This window comes from Molossus molossus, unplaced genomic scaffold (assembly GCF_014108415.1).
Source record: "Molossus molossus isolate mMolMol1 unplaced genomic scaffold, mMolMol1.p scaffold_m16_p_5, whole genome shotgun sequence".
Classification (NCBI taxonomy): Eukaryota; Metazoa; Chordata; class Mammalia; order Chiroptera; family Molossidae; genus Molossus; species Molossus molossus.
In genome coordinates, this window is record NW_023425388.1 from 33673955 (window position 1) to 33685597 (window position 11643).

An 11643-nucleotide genomic window follows, 5' to 3' on the forward strand; every position below is an offset into this window, starting at 1 on the left:
GAACTGGGACCTCTCAGTCCATGGGATGTCGCTCAATGCACTGAGCCCCACGGGCTAGGCATCAACTGCTTTTTTTGTTAATGCTTGCTAATATATGTTATTTGTCTCCATTAAATTCTGACTATAATTACCTTCTTATTCAACATTTCCTGAATAGCTTCAGTAATTTCTTTACTAGGCATTCTTTAGTGTTTCTTCTGTATTTGTATTACATGTGTATATGTATTGGTTGACTTGACTCTTCAGGTTAATTTTTCTGGATGCCTGGATGTCAATTCAGCTATTTAGTTAAGAGTGACTGAGTTCAAGCACTGAGTGGAGGGACCCAGGGCACGTCCCATGGTCTCTCGTATTAATAGTCGGGTTATGGTAGCAGAGAAAAAAGGGAAGTGGAGCTCATTTTCCCTGACCGAGAGTTATCTCATAATTTTTCTTTCCCTCCAGTTAAAAGAAGAATAACTTTTGGGAAGCCTCGTTGGGTCAGATGGTGGCGGCGCGGGAGGTCCGGAGCCTTAGCAGCCTGAAGAGGAGGCCTCAGGCGGAGGTCCGGGCGGGGCGATGGCCCAGAGGCCCGAGGACCTAACTTTGCCCAATGCCGTTATCACCAGGATCATCAAGGAGGCGCCCCGGGACGGTGTCAACATCTCCGAGGAGGCCCGCAGGCCATCTCCCGCGCCAGCGTCCTCGTGCGTACTGTACACCACACCCTGTGCCAACAACTGCGCGATGAGAGGGAAACGCAAGACACTGAAGGCCAGCGATGTGCTCTGAGACACGGAGGAAATGGGGTTCCAGCCCTTCACTACCCCGTTAAAGGCAGCCCTGGAAGCATACAGGAGGGAGCAGAAAGGCAAGGAGGAAGCCTCAGAGCAGCAGAAGAAGGACAAGGACAGAAAAACAGATTCAGAAGAGCAAGACAAGAGTAGAGATGAGGACAATGGTGAGACGAGGAGAGGTTGGAAGAAGAAGAAGAGAACGAAGAGGAAGAAGTGGACAACTGAATAGGGCGTGGAGACTGGCACCTTGGAAGGTGCCCCTCGGAAGTGTGGTGTTGGTTTATGTGAAGCATTTTCCTACTGGGCAGAGCAGTCTTAGCCAGAAGAGCCTTAGAAGATCAAAATGAAAACTGTCTAGAAGTATCGAAACGAGCGCTTCCCAGACTCAGAGCGTCTGAGTAGCAGAATCCTGTTCTACTTAATCAGTCTGAAGGTTATGGCTTTTTGGCAAGAGGGATTCTGAACTGATGATTTGATCTTATTTACTTATATATGTGATTAAGCAGTTTTTGATTCCCAGCTCCCTCCAACCCCCACAAAAAATAACTTCCATGCCACCTGCTGTGTTCCAGATCACAGGAGGCTGTCAAAGCTCAGGAGAAATTGGGGTTTAGATCATGGTCAGCCTGTTTGTACAGCATTTGGCAATGCTAGTTTGTGACAGTGGTCAAAATGGTTTAGTTTTAGGAAACTACTAAAAAGCTGAAATCTCTGGTCTCTTCACTTGACAGTAACATTAGTTTAATTTTGGTTTCTACTGACCCACTTGGCTTGGGGCCCTTCTGTATTGCCTGTAGGCACTTGACCTGTTGGGGTGGCTGCACGCTGGGCACATAGGGTTTTAAATCCTCAGTATGGAGTGTGTTTAGTCAAGCAAGTATGCCAATGTCTTACTCTTACAAAACCGATGGTTTAGACTTAGATGCACCTCACTGCCGCCACTGCACAGCTTTAGACTCTGTTGTCACCTCCTAGAAGGTATAACATTCCAGGCTTTCTCTTGTAGTCCATTCCCAGACTTGTGACTTATGACTTTTCATTCTTCCAATTCATGACAAATTCCAAACTTTACTTTTTTTTAGGCACAACTTTCTTTTCTGTGTTGTTTCTCACTTCCTGCCTCTCCTCTGCTCCCCATTACCACTTTCTCTTTTTCTCACTCTGTCCATCCAGGACCATTGATAACCTGCTTAATATCCCCAAGTGTGGCTCCTCTGATTTCTTAGTTCTAATCTCATGTCTTATTTCTGTTCTTCCCCACCCCCCACAATGTCATGTCTTTAAAAATATTTGTGTAAACCTCTATGAACCTTAAGGAAAATCTGAAGGTGCTCAGGTTACTAATTCCTCTCCCACAACCATCCCCTTTAATTGCTTCTAAAGTACTTCTGTTGACCTTTTGTAGATTTGGGTTTTTTTCTCTTTCTCTTTCCATTTAGTGCTCCAAGCACTTTTTTGCTTGTCTCTAAGGCAGTTGACAGGTAGTGAAGTGTAGTTTGACACTGTTAACTTGTTAAATTAATACAGTGAAAAATTTGTTGATAAATGAGTGAAGAGTGTTGAGAAAATTATAGTGCTTTGTACAAATAAAGACCATTCTTGTTCAAAGTGAAAAAAAAAAAGAATAACTTTTATGTCAGCTATCTGGAGACATGGCTTTAGTTTTTCTGGACAGAGAGACCATACAATGACAACAATATGGTGTAAGAACCCCATGTATATAAATGTGATTCTTGTTAGGTGTCAATAAATGGGCTTAGTTGATTCATAGCCCCACTCTATATCAACCAATCAATCGCAGGCAGTCAATCAGTCAATGTTCTAAGAAAATCTTATAATGGTGTAAAACATGTGTTTACAGTTTAAGCCTGATACTTTACAAACTTAGACAAAAACCTGGTGATTATATATATATATATGAAGTATAACTGAGATTAAGACTATAAGGAGATTTTCCAGTATGTCTGCAAACACAATGCTTATTTCAATGACTTGCATTTGGAAGACAATGATTTTTTTCAAAAAAAAATAGTCTTTGACTCAGTAAATGGATATATGGATAAGTAAATGAACATTATAGCTCAGAAGTGTATTTTGTTGTTACCTATTAACACTTGTCAATAAAATTATATATAGAGAAAAATATGCACTGTTTTGTGTTAAATGATATCAGGATAGAATACTTTTTCATGGATTTCCCCTTTTGCTTTTCTAACAGATTCCCACAAACTTAGTGGCTTTAACAAAACAAAGTATTATCTTTCATTTTAGGTCAGAAGTCCAGAATTAATCTTACAGAGCTATTCAAGGTATCAGCAAGACTGATTCCTCCTGGAGACTCAATAGAAAAATACACTCCTTGTTTCTTCCAGCTTCTAGAACTTACTGGCACACCTTGGCTCTTGCTCACATCATTCCAATTTTATTTCTCCCTCCTCCCTTTTATAAAGACCTTGTGATTACATTTAGACCACTTTGAAAAGCCACCCTCATCATATCAAAACCCTTAACTTGATGACACTTACAGAACCCCTATTATAACAAAGCTACCATATTCAGTTTCCAGTGTTTAGGATGTGGACATTTCTGAGGAGTCTTTATTCAGCCTATTACTTCCTCCACCAAAAATATACTTTAAAAAAATACATGTGTTTTAGCATACTGAAGGTCATCAAAATTACGGATAAGTACATATGTTTCTGCCTCAATCAAAGAAAAATATTCAGGATTCTAGGCTTTTCCAGGCTAATTAGGCTCTCCTCATTAATTACAGATGCAAACATGACTCATATACCACTGTGCATTTAAGTTCTGCCCCGAACAATATTGAACACTGTATTAGCTGTAGAGAAACATCAAAGGAAGACTAAAGTGGAATAAAAAAAAAAAAAATACAGGCAGCTGGCACAGGAAATGGACATTAAAAAAATAAGACAGTGGGGAATATAAGAGGAACAGACTCCTTTGACCATATTTTTATATGAGGTGGAATTATGGCATGCTCCTTCAAGGATATAAAGATATTTTGTTGGTATATTACTCAGAAATGTAGGTAGGTGAATGTAACAGAATCCTGCAAGGTCTTAAACAAATGAGAACCTATTTTCCTTCCTGAAAAGCAATCTGGAAGGTGGAAACTTTGGTTTTGCATTGACAGCTACTATCTCTCTTCTTTGCCATATACAGTTTTGTCATAATGTGGTTGTTCTATCTCCAGGTATCCTATTTGTCTTTTAGAAATCAGACATTGGCTGTACCAGTTTACATCATTACCAGCAGCAGTGAAGAAGGATTTGTTTTTCTCCAAAACCTCTCCAACACTTGTTATTACTTGTCTTGTTGATAATATTCATTCTAACAGGTGTAGTTTTGATTTGCAGTAGTTAGTGAAGTTGAGCATCTTTTCATATATTTGTTGGCCATTTGTATGTCTTCTTGGGAGAAGTATCTGTTCAGGTCCTCTGACCATTTTTAATTGGATTGTTTGTTGGTTTGGTGTTGGGTTGTTTGAGTTTTTTGGATATTAATGCCTTGTCAGAGCTGTTGTTTGTAAATGTAGAGATCATGTATCATAGAATTGTACCCTTGAAACCTATATAATCTTATTAGCCAATGTCACCCCAATACATTTAGTTAAAAAAAGGAAATCAGACATGAAGAAATAAACTAGAAATAAATGTGTACTGGATGCATATAAGAAACAGAAAAATTTTTCTTGAAGTCTAAACATACAACTCTCTTATCTTGCATTTACAAGACTCTGTCACAGGACCTACAACATATCATAAATCTTAGGAAGAAGCTGGATACACTACTTTCTCCAAAGTATGAGATTAGATTTTGCTCAGGCCACTGCCAACATCTGTCAGAGTTTGTTAATAGCTTTCTTTTATGTGTTTTCTCATACAATTCATAATCAAGGCTGATGGTTCTCAAGAGAAGTTGGTGGGCAGTATTTTAATACACCTGGGGAGCTTAATCAAAATACACGTGACCTCTAGCTTCTCCATTATGATGATGGCATTATGAGATACATTGTGGGCATAAAAGCACAAACATAGATTTTCTGGAGAGAAATTCTATACCTTTTCTTTTTCATCTCCCAATGTTCAAGAACTACCACAGTACACATATAATGAATTAGGAAACTTCCACAAGCAATGCAGCAAAAGTATGGGTCTCTAATCTTTATGCAAAGATTGTCCCTGAGAAAATTAATGAGGAGTATTTCCTACACTACCTTCTACATTTCAGTTTAACTGCAAACTAAAGTTGAGAAATATCTAACTAATGAGATCTAGGAGATGTAGGGAGCACGTGTTTAAACAGATAACCCATGGCATTATTCAAACGAGATAATGACCCTTTTAAATTAAGAAAAACTATAATGAAAGACTCAATTATTTAGAAGAATGGCTTAAAATGATATACCCACTTTTACTAAGAAAGGGTGTTTTGGAGACGATTAATCATTATGACCTTTATGTCTTCAAATTTAAGGTTGGGAGAAAATGGCAGTCCATATTATTGTATACTATATTTATAAAGGATAATTTATAGTTCTTTTTTTATTCTAGTAATTAAAAAAAATTAAATTATATTTATTAATTTGTTTTGTTACAGATGTTTCTCCTTTTTCCCCCATTGACAGCCTGCACCCCATTCCCCTTCCCCAGCTTTGTTGTCTATGCCCATTGGTTATGCATACATGCATATGAGTTCTGTGGTTTATCTATTTCCCCCTAAGCCCCCCCCTCTTCTGAGGTTTGTCAGTCTGTGCCCTACCTCTATGACTCTGGGTCAATTTTGTTCATCAGTTTGTTTAGTTCACTATATTCCACAAATAAGTGAGATAATGTGATATTTGTCTTTCTCTGCTTGGCTTGTTTCGCATAATACTCTCCAGGTCCCTCCGTGTCATCTCAAATGATAAGAGATCTTTGTTTCTTACAGCTGCATAGTATTCCATTGTGTACATGTACCACAGCTTTTTTATCCACTCATCTGCTGATGGACACTTGGCTTGTTTCCAGATTCTGCTATGAAAATAGGGACACATATATTCTTTCTGATTTGGTGTTTCAGATCTCTTGGGGTATATTCTTAGAAGTGGGATCACTGGGTCAACTGACAGTTCAATTTTTAAATTTTTGAAGTGATACCATAGTTTTCCATAGTGGTTACAGCAGTCTGCATTCCCACCAGCAGTATACTAGAGTCCCCTTTTCTGCACACACTCGACAACACTTGTTGTTTGATGATTTGTTGATGGTGGCCATTCTGACAGGTGTGAAATGATACCTCATTGTTATTTTAACTTGCATCACTCTGATGATTAGTGATGTTGACCATTTCTTCATATGCCTCTTGGCCATTTGTATGTCCTGTTTGGAGAGGTGTCTATTTAGGTCCTTTGCTCATTTTTTAATTGGGTTCTTTGTCTACTTTTTGTTGAGTTGTATGAGTACTCTATATATTTTGAAAGTTAATCCCTTATCTGATGCATCATTGGCAATTATAGTCTCCCATATGGTAGGTTTCCTTTCCATTTTGATGATTGTTTCTTTTGTTGTGCAGAAGCTTTTTAGTTTGATGTAGTCCCATGTGTTTATTTTCTCTTTTGTTTCTGTTGGCTTAGGTGCTGTTTCAGTGAAAATTCAGCTGCTTATGATGTCTGAAATTTTGTTGCCTACATTTTTTTCTAGAATTTTTATGAATTCATGAGTAACATTTAAGTCTTTTATCCATTTTGAGTTTGTTCTGTATGGGGTCAGTTGGTGGTCTGGCTTCATTTTCTTGCAAGTAGTTGTCCAATTATCCCAACACCATTTATTGAAGAGACTGCCTTGACTCTACTGTATGCTCTTGCCATCCTTGTCAAATATTAATTGGGCATATTGTCATGGGTCAATACCTGGGTTCTCTGTTCTATTTCATTGATCTATCTGACAGTTCTTGTGCCAGTACCAGGCTGTTTTGATTACAGTGGCTTTGTAGTATAACGTGAAATCTGGCAATGTGATCCCTCCGACTTTGTTTTTTTCTTTTCAAGATTGCTGTGGCTATTTGTGGTCTTTTTTGGTTCCATATGAACTTTTGAAGTATTTGTTTTAATTCTGTGAAGTGTGTCATTGGTATTTTGGTGGAGATTGCATTGAATCTATAGATTGCTTTGGGTAGTATGTACATTTTAATGATGTTGATTCTTCCAATCCAAACAAGGCATGTGCTTCCACTTTTTTATATCTTCCTCTGTTCTTTTTTTCAATAATGTGTAGTTTTCTTCGAATAGGTTCTTTATTTCTTTGGTTAGGTTTACTCCTAGGTATCTTAATTATTTTTTGCTGCAGCAGTAAATGGGATTGAATTTTAGATTCTCTTTCTGTGAGTTCATCATTGGTGTATAGGAATGCCGTCTATTATTCGACGTTAATTTCGTATCCTGCTACTTTGCCAAATTCATTTATTAAATCTATAAAATTTTTGATGGAGTCTTTTGGATTTTCTACATATAGTATCATATCATCTGCGAATAATGACAGTTTCACTTCCTCCTTTGCAATTTGGATCCCTTTTATTTTTTTTTCATGTCTGATTGCTGAGGCTAAGACTTCCAGTACTATGTTAAATAAGAGTGTTGAAAGTGGGCATCCCTGTCTTGATCCTGTTCTTTAGGGAAATGCTTTTAGTTTTTGCCCATTGACTTAGGTGTTGGCTGTAGGTCTTTCATATATGGCCTTTATTATGTCAAGATATGATCCCTCTATTCCCAAATTGCTGAGTGTTTTTATCAGAAATGGGTGCTGGATTTGTCAATTGCTTTTTCAGCATCTATTGATATGATCATATGATTTTCATCTTTCATTTTGTTTATGTGGTGTATCACATTTTTATTTACAAATATTGTACCAGTCTTACATCCCTGGGATGAATTCCTCTTGGTCATGGTGAATAATTTTTTTGATGTATTGCTGGATTCGATTTGCTAGTATTTTGTTCAGAATTTTGGCATCTATGTTCATCAGGGATTTTGGCCTGTAGTTTTCTTTCTTTGTAGTGTGTTTTTGTAGTTTTGGGATTAGAATTATGCTGGCCTCTTAGAACGAGTTTGGGAGTCTTCCTTCTTCTCGATTTTTGAAAAAGTTTGAGGAGAATGGGTATTACTTCTTTGAATGTTCAGTAAAATTCCCTCATGAATCCATTTGGGTCTGGACTTTGGTTTGCTGGGAGAGTCTTGATTGTATCGTCAATTTCTTTTGTTGTTATTGGTTTGTTCAAATTTTCTATCTCTTCCCAGTTTAGTTTTGGGAGACTATGTGCTTCTAGATATTGGTTCATTTAGCTTACATTGTGGAATTTTTTGCCGTATAATTTTTCATAATATTTGTTAACAATCCTTTGTATTTGTGTGATGTCAGTTATTATTTCTCCCCTTTCATTTCTCATTTTGTATATTTGGGTTCTCTCTTTTTGTTTCCTAGTGAGTCTAGCTAAGGGTCCATCAATCTTGTTTATCTTTTCCAAGAACCAGTTGTTTGTTTAGTGATCCTTTGAATTGTTTTTTTGCTCTTCATGTCATTTATTTCTGCTCTGGTCTTTTCTATTTCCTTCCTTCTATTTTCTCTGGGGTTTTCTTTTTGTTTGTTTTCTAGTTCTTTAAGTTGTGAGGTTAGATAGTCTATTAGAAATTTTTCTTGTTTCTTGAGGTAGGCCTGTAGTGCTATGAACTTCCCTCTCAGAACTGCTTTCACTGCATCCCATAGATTTTGTATTGTTGTGTGTTCATTTTTATTGGTTTCCAGGAATTTTTTAACTTCTTCCTTGATCTTCATGGTAACCCATTCATTGTTCAATAACATGATATTTAGCCTACATATTTTCAAATGTCTTTGCATGTTCTTGTTGCAATTGATTTCTAGTTTCATGCCATTGTGAACAGAGTAGATGCTTGATACGATTTATTTTTCTTTTTGTTGCTGTTATGTACTTTTATTTTTTTTTTAATTTTTTATTTATTTATTTTTTTGTTACAGATGTTTCTTCTTTTTTATCCCATTGACACCCTCCTCACCACCCCACCCTCGCCCCGTCCCCAGCTTTGTTGTTCATGTCCATTGGTTATGCATACGATTTCAATCTTCCTGTACTTGTAGAGACTTAGTTGTGTCCTAACATGTGGTCTATTTTTGAGAATGTCCCATGTACACTTGAGAAGAATGTGAATTCTGCAATTTTGGGGTGTAATTCACTGTACATATCTATTAAATCCATTTAATCTAGTGCTTCATTTAGAGTCTGTGTTTTTCTGTTAATTTTTTTTTTTTTTTAGATGATCTATCCGGTGATATCAGCGGGGCGTTGAAGACCCCTGCTATGACTGTATTGCTGTTGATTTCTTCTTTGAAGTCCTCCAGAAAACTTTTAATATACTTTGATGTTCCCATATTGGGTGCTTATATGTTTACCAAAGATATATCTTCCTGTTGGATAGATCCTTTCAATATTATGCGTTGGCCTTCTTTGTCTCTAGTTATGGTCTTTATTTTGAAATCTACTTTAACAGATATGAGTATTGCTACCCCAGCTTCTTTTTCCTTTCCATTTGCTTGAAAGATTTTTTCTATCTCTTCACTTTCAACCTATGTGAATCTTTTGTTGTGGGGTCGGTCTCTTGTAAACAACATATAGATGAGTCATGCTTCCTTATCCAGTCAGCTACTCTGTGTCTTTTTGTCAGAGCATTCAAACTATTTACATATAAGGTAATTATTGATATGTACTTATTTATTGGCATATGTACTTATTGATATGTACTTATTTGTTTAGTGTGGTTCTATTTTTCTTCCTATTTCTCCTGCTAATTACAGTAGTCCTGTTAACATTTCTTACATTGCTGGTTTGGTGCTAATATATTCCCTTATCCTTTTTTTTTGCCTGGGAAGCTGTTTATTTGACCTTCTATTTTGAATGATAGCCTTGCTGGGTAGAGTAGTCTTGGATTCAGATCCTTGTTTTCCATGACCTTGATTACTTCATGCTATTCCCTTCTGGCCTATAGTGTTTCTGTTGAGAAGTCAGCTGATTTCATTATGGGGGTTCTTTTGTACATAACCAACAGGTTGCTTATCTCTTACTGCTTTTAGGATTCTCTCTTTGTCTTTAGTTTTTGGCATTTTGATTACTATGTGTCTTGGTGTGGGCCTGTTTGGGTTCTTCTTACTTGGGGCTCTCTGTGCTTCATGAATTTCAATGCCTTCTTCCTTCACCAGGTTAGAAAAGTTTTCTGTCACTATTTCTTCAAATATATCTCTAACCCTAGCCCATTTTCTTCCTCTTCGGGCACTCCAATGTTGCAAATTTTCTTACGTTTCCAGTTGTCCCACCGTTCTCATAAGCTGTCTTTCTGTTTTTTAATTGTTTTTTTTCCTTTTTGTGTTCTGATTGATTGATTTTTTCTACCCTGTTTTCTAATTCACTGATCAGGTCCTCAGCTTCCTCTACTCTGCTTCTTAGTCCTTCCAATGCATTTTTTATTTCTGCTATGTCATTCTTCATTTCCACTTGGTTGGTTTCCAGTGTTTCTATATCTTTACTCATGGTGCTGATGTCCTTACTCATGCTGTTGAGCTTCCTCAAGATCATGGCTCTGATAAAAAAGCTGTGGTACATATACACGATGGAGTACTATGCAGCGGTAAGAAAGAAAGATCTCTTATCCTTTGAGACGACATGGAGGGACCTGGAAAGTATTATCCTAAGTGAAAGAAGCCAAGCAGTAGGGCACAGACTGACATCCCTCAGAAGAGGGGATGGGGGGTGGGGGGGTGGGAAGAGATAAACCACAGAACTTATATGCATGTATGCATGACCAATGGACATGGACAACTAAGCCGGGGACAGGGTGGAGGGGGGGTGGGGTGGGGGGTGCCAATGGGGTAAAAAGGTAAAATATCTGTAACAAAAAAATAAATAAATAAAAAATTCATAAAAAAAAAAGATCATGGCTCTGAACTCTACCTCTGATAATTTGCTTGGCTATATTTCATTTATCTCATCTTCAATAGAGTTCTCTTGTTCTTTCATTTGGAATTTGTTACTTTGTTTCACCATTTTGGCTACTTCAGTGGATTTTGGAGCCAGCCAAATTTTCCCTGTGTGTGTTCTGCTGTTTGTGGCTCCCTCTACTGGGTTTGGATGAGCCTGGGTGGGCCCACATTAAACAACACTGTCAAGTCTTACTTTCCTGGGTAGATTTGCAAGCCCAGGAAAGGTTCAGTTATCCTCTAGCTTTTTTCCTGGAGGCTAGTAGTCTCAGTTACTCAGTGCCTTGGAATGTAGCCCTGGTGTGCTGCTACAGAGGATTTCCAGAAGTTGGGATAGATACTGGTTGTTAATGAGCCTCAATTTTGCATTTCTTTGCCTCACCTTGTAAAGGCTGAATCTCTGAGGGTGGGGGGTTGCTGCTTTTCCCCACAGCTCAGGAAGGAGTACACTGGTCACCATCCTTTGTTTCCACAACTCAGCAAAAACTCTGAGGGCCCTCCAAATCCTGTGTGTTCCACAGAGTACCAGACCAGTCTGCCATCCTTCTACTGGAGCCCCAGGTGAGTGGCTGTGGCTATTTTAGTGTTGTGTCTGGGCTCTCTGTGCTGTGGAGCAGGCTTGGGAATTTAGTGCCAAGGGCGCTGCTCACAGCTCAAATCTCTGCTGTTTGTGAGCTCCCAGCCTGCCACCCTCTCGTGCCTCCGCAGAGCCTACCAGTGCCCCTGGTTATATGGTCCTGTTTCAATGCTTTTCTGTTGCTTTTTTCCAAAGATTTTTCTATATTGTAGTTGTAATTCCTGTTTGGTTCTGGGAGATCGTCTGT

General features: G+C 38.1%; 1 pseudogene; it reads left to right on the forward strand.

Annotated features, from left to right (window-relative positions):
- Positions 1-558: 558 nt before the first annotated feature.
- On the forward strand, positions 559-1001 carry LOC118617881 (annotated as a pseudogene).
- The last annotated feature ends 10642 nt before the right edge of the window (positions 1002-11643 follow it).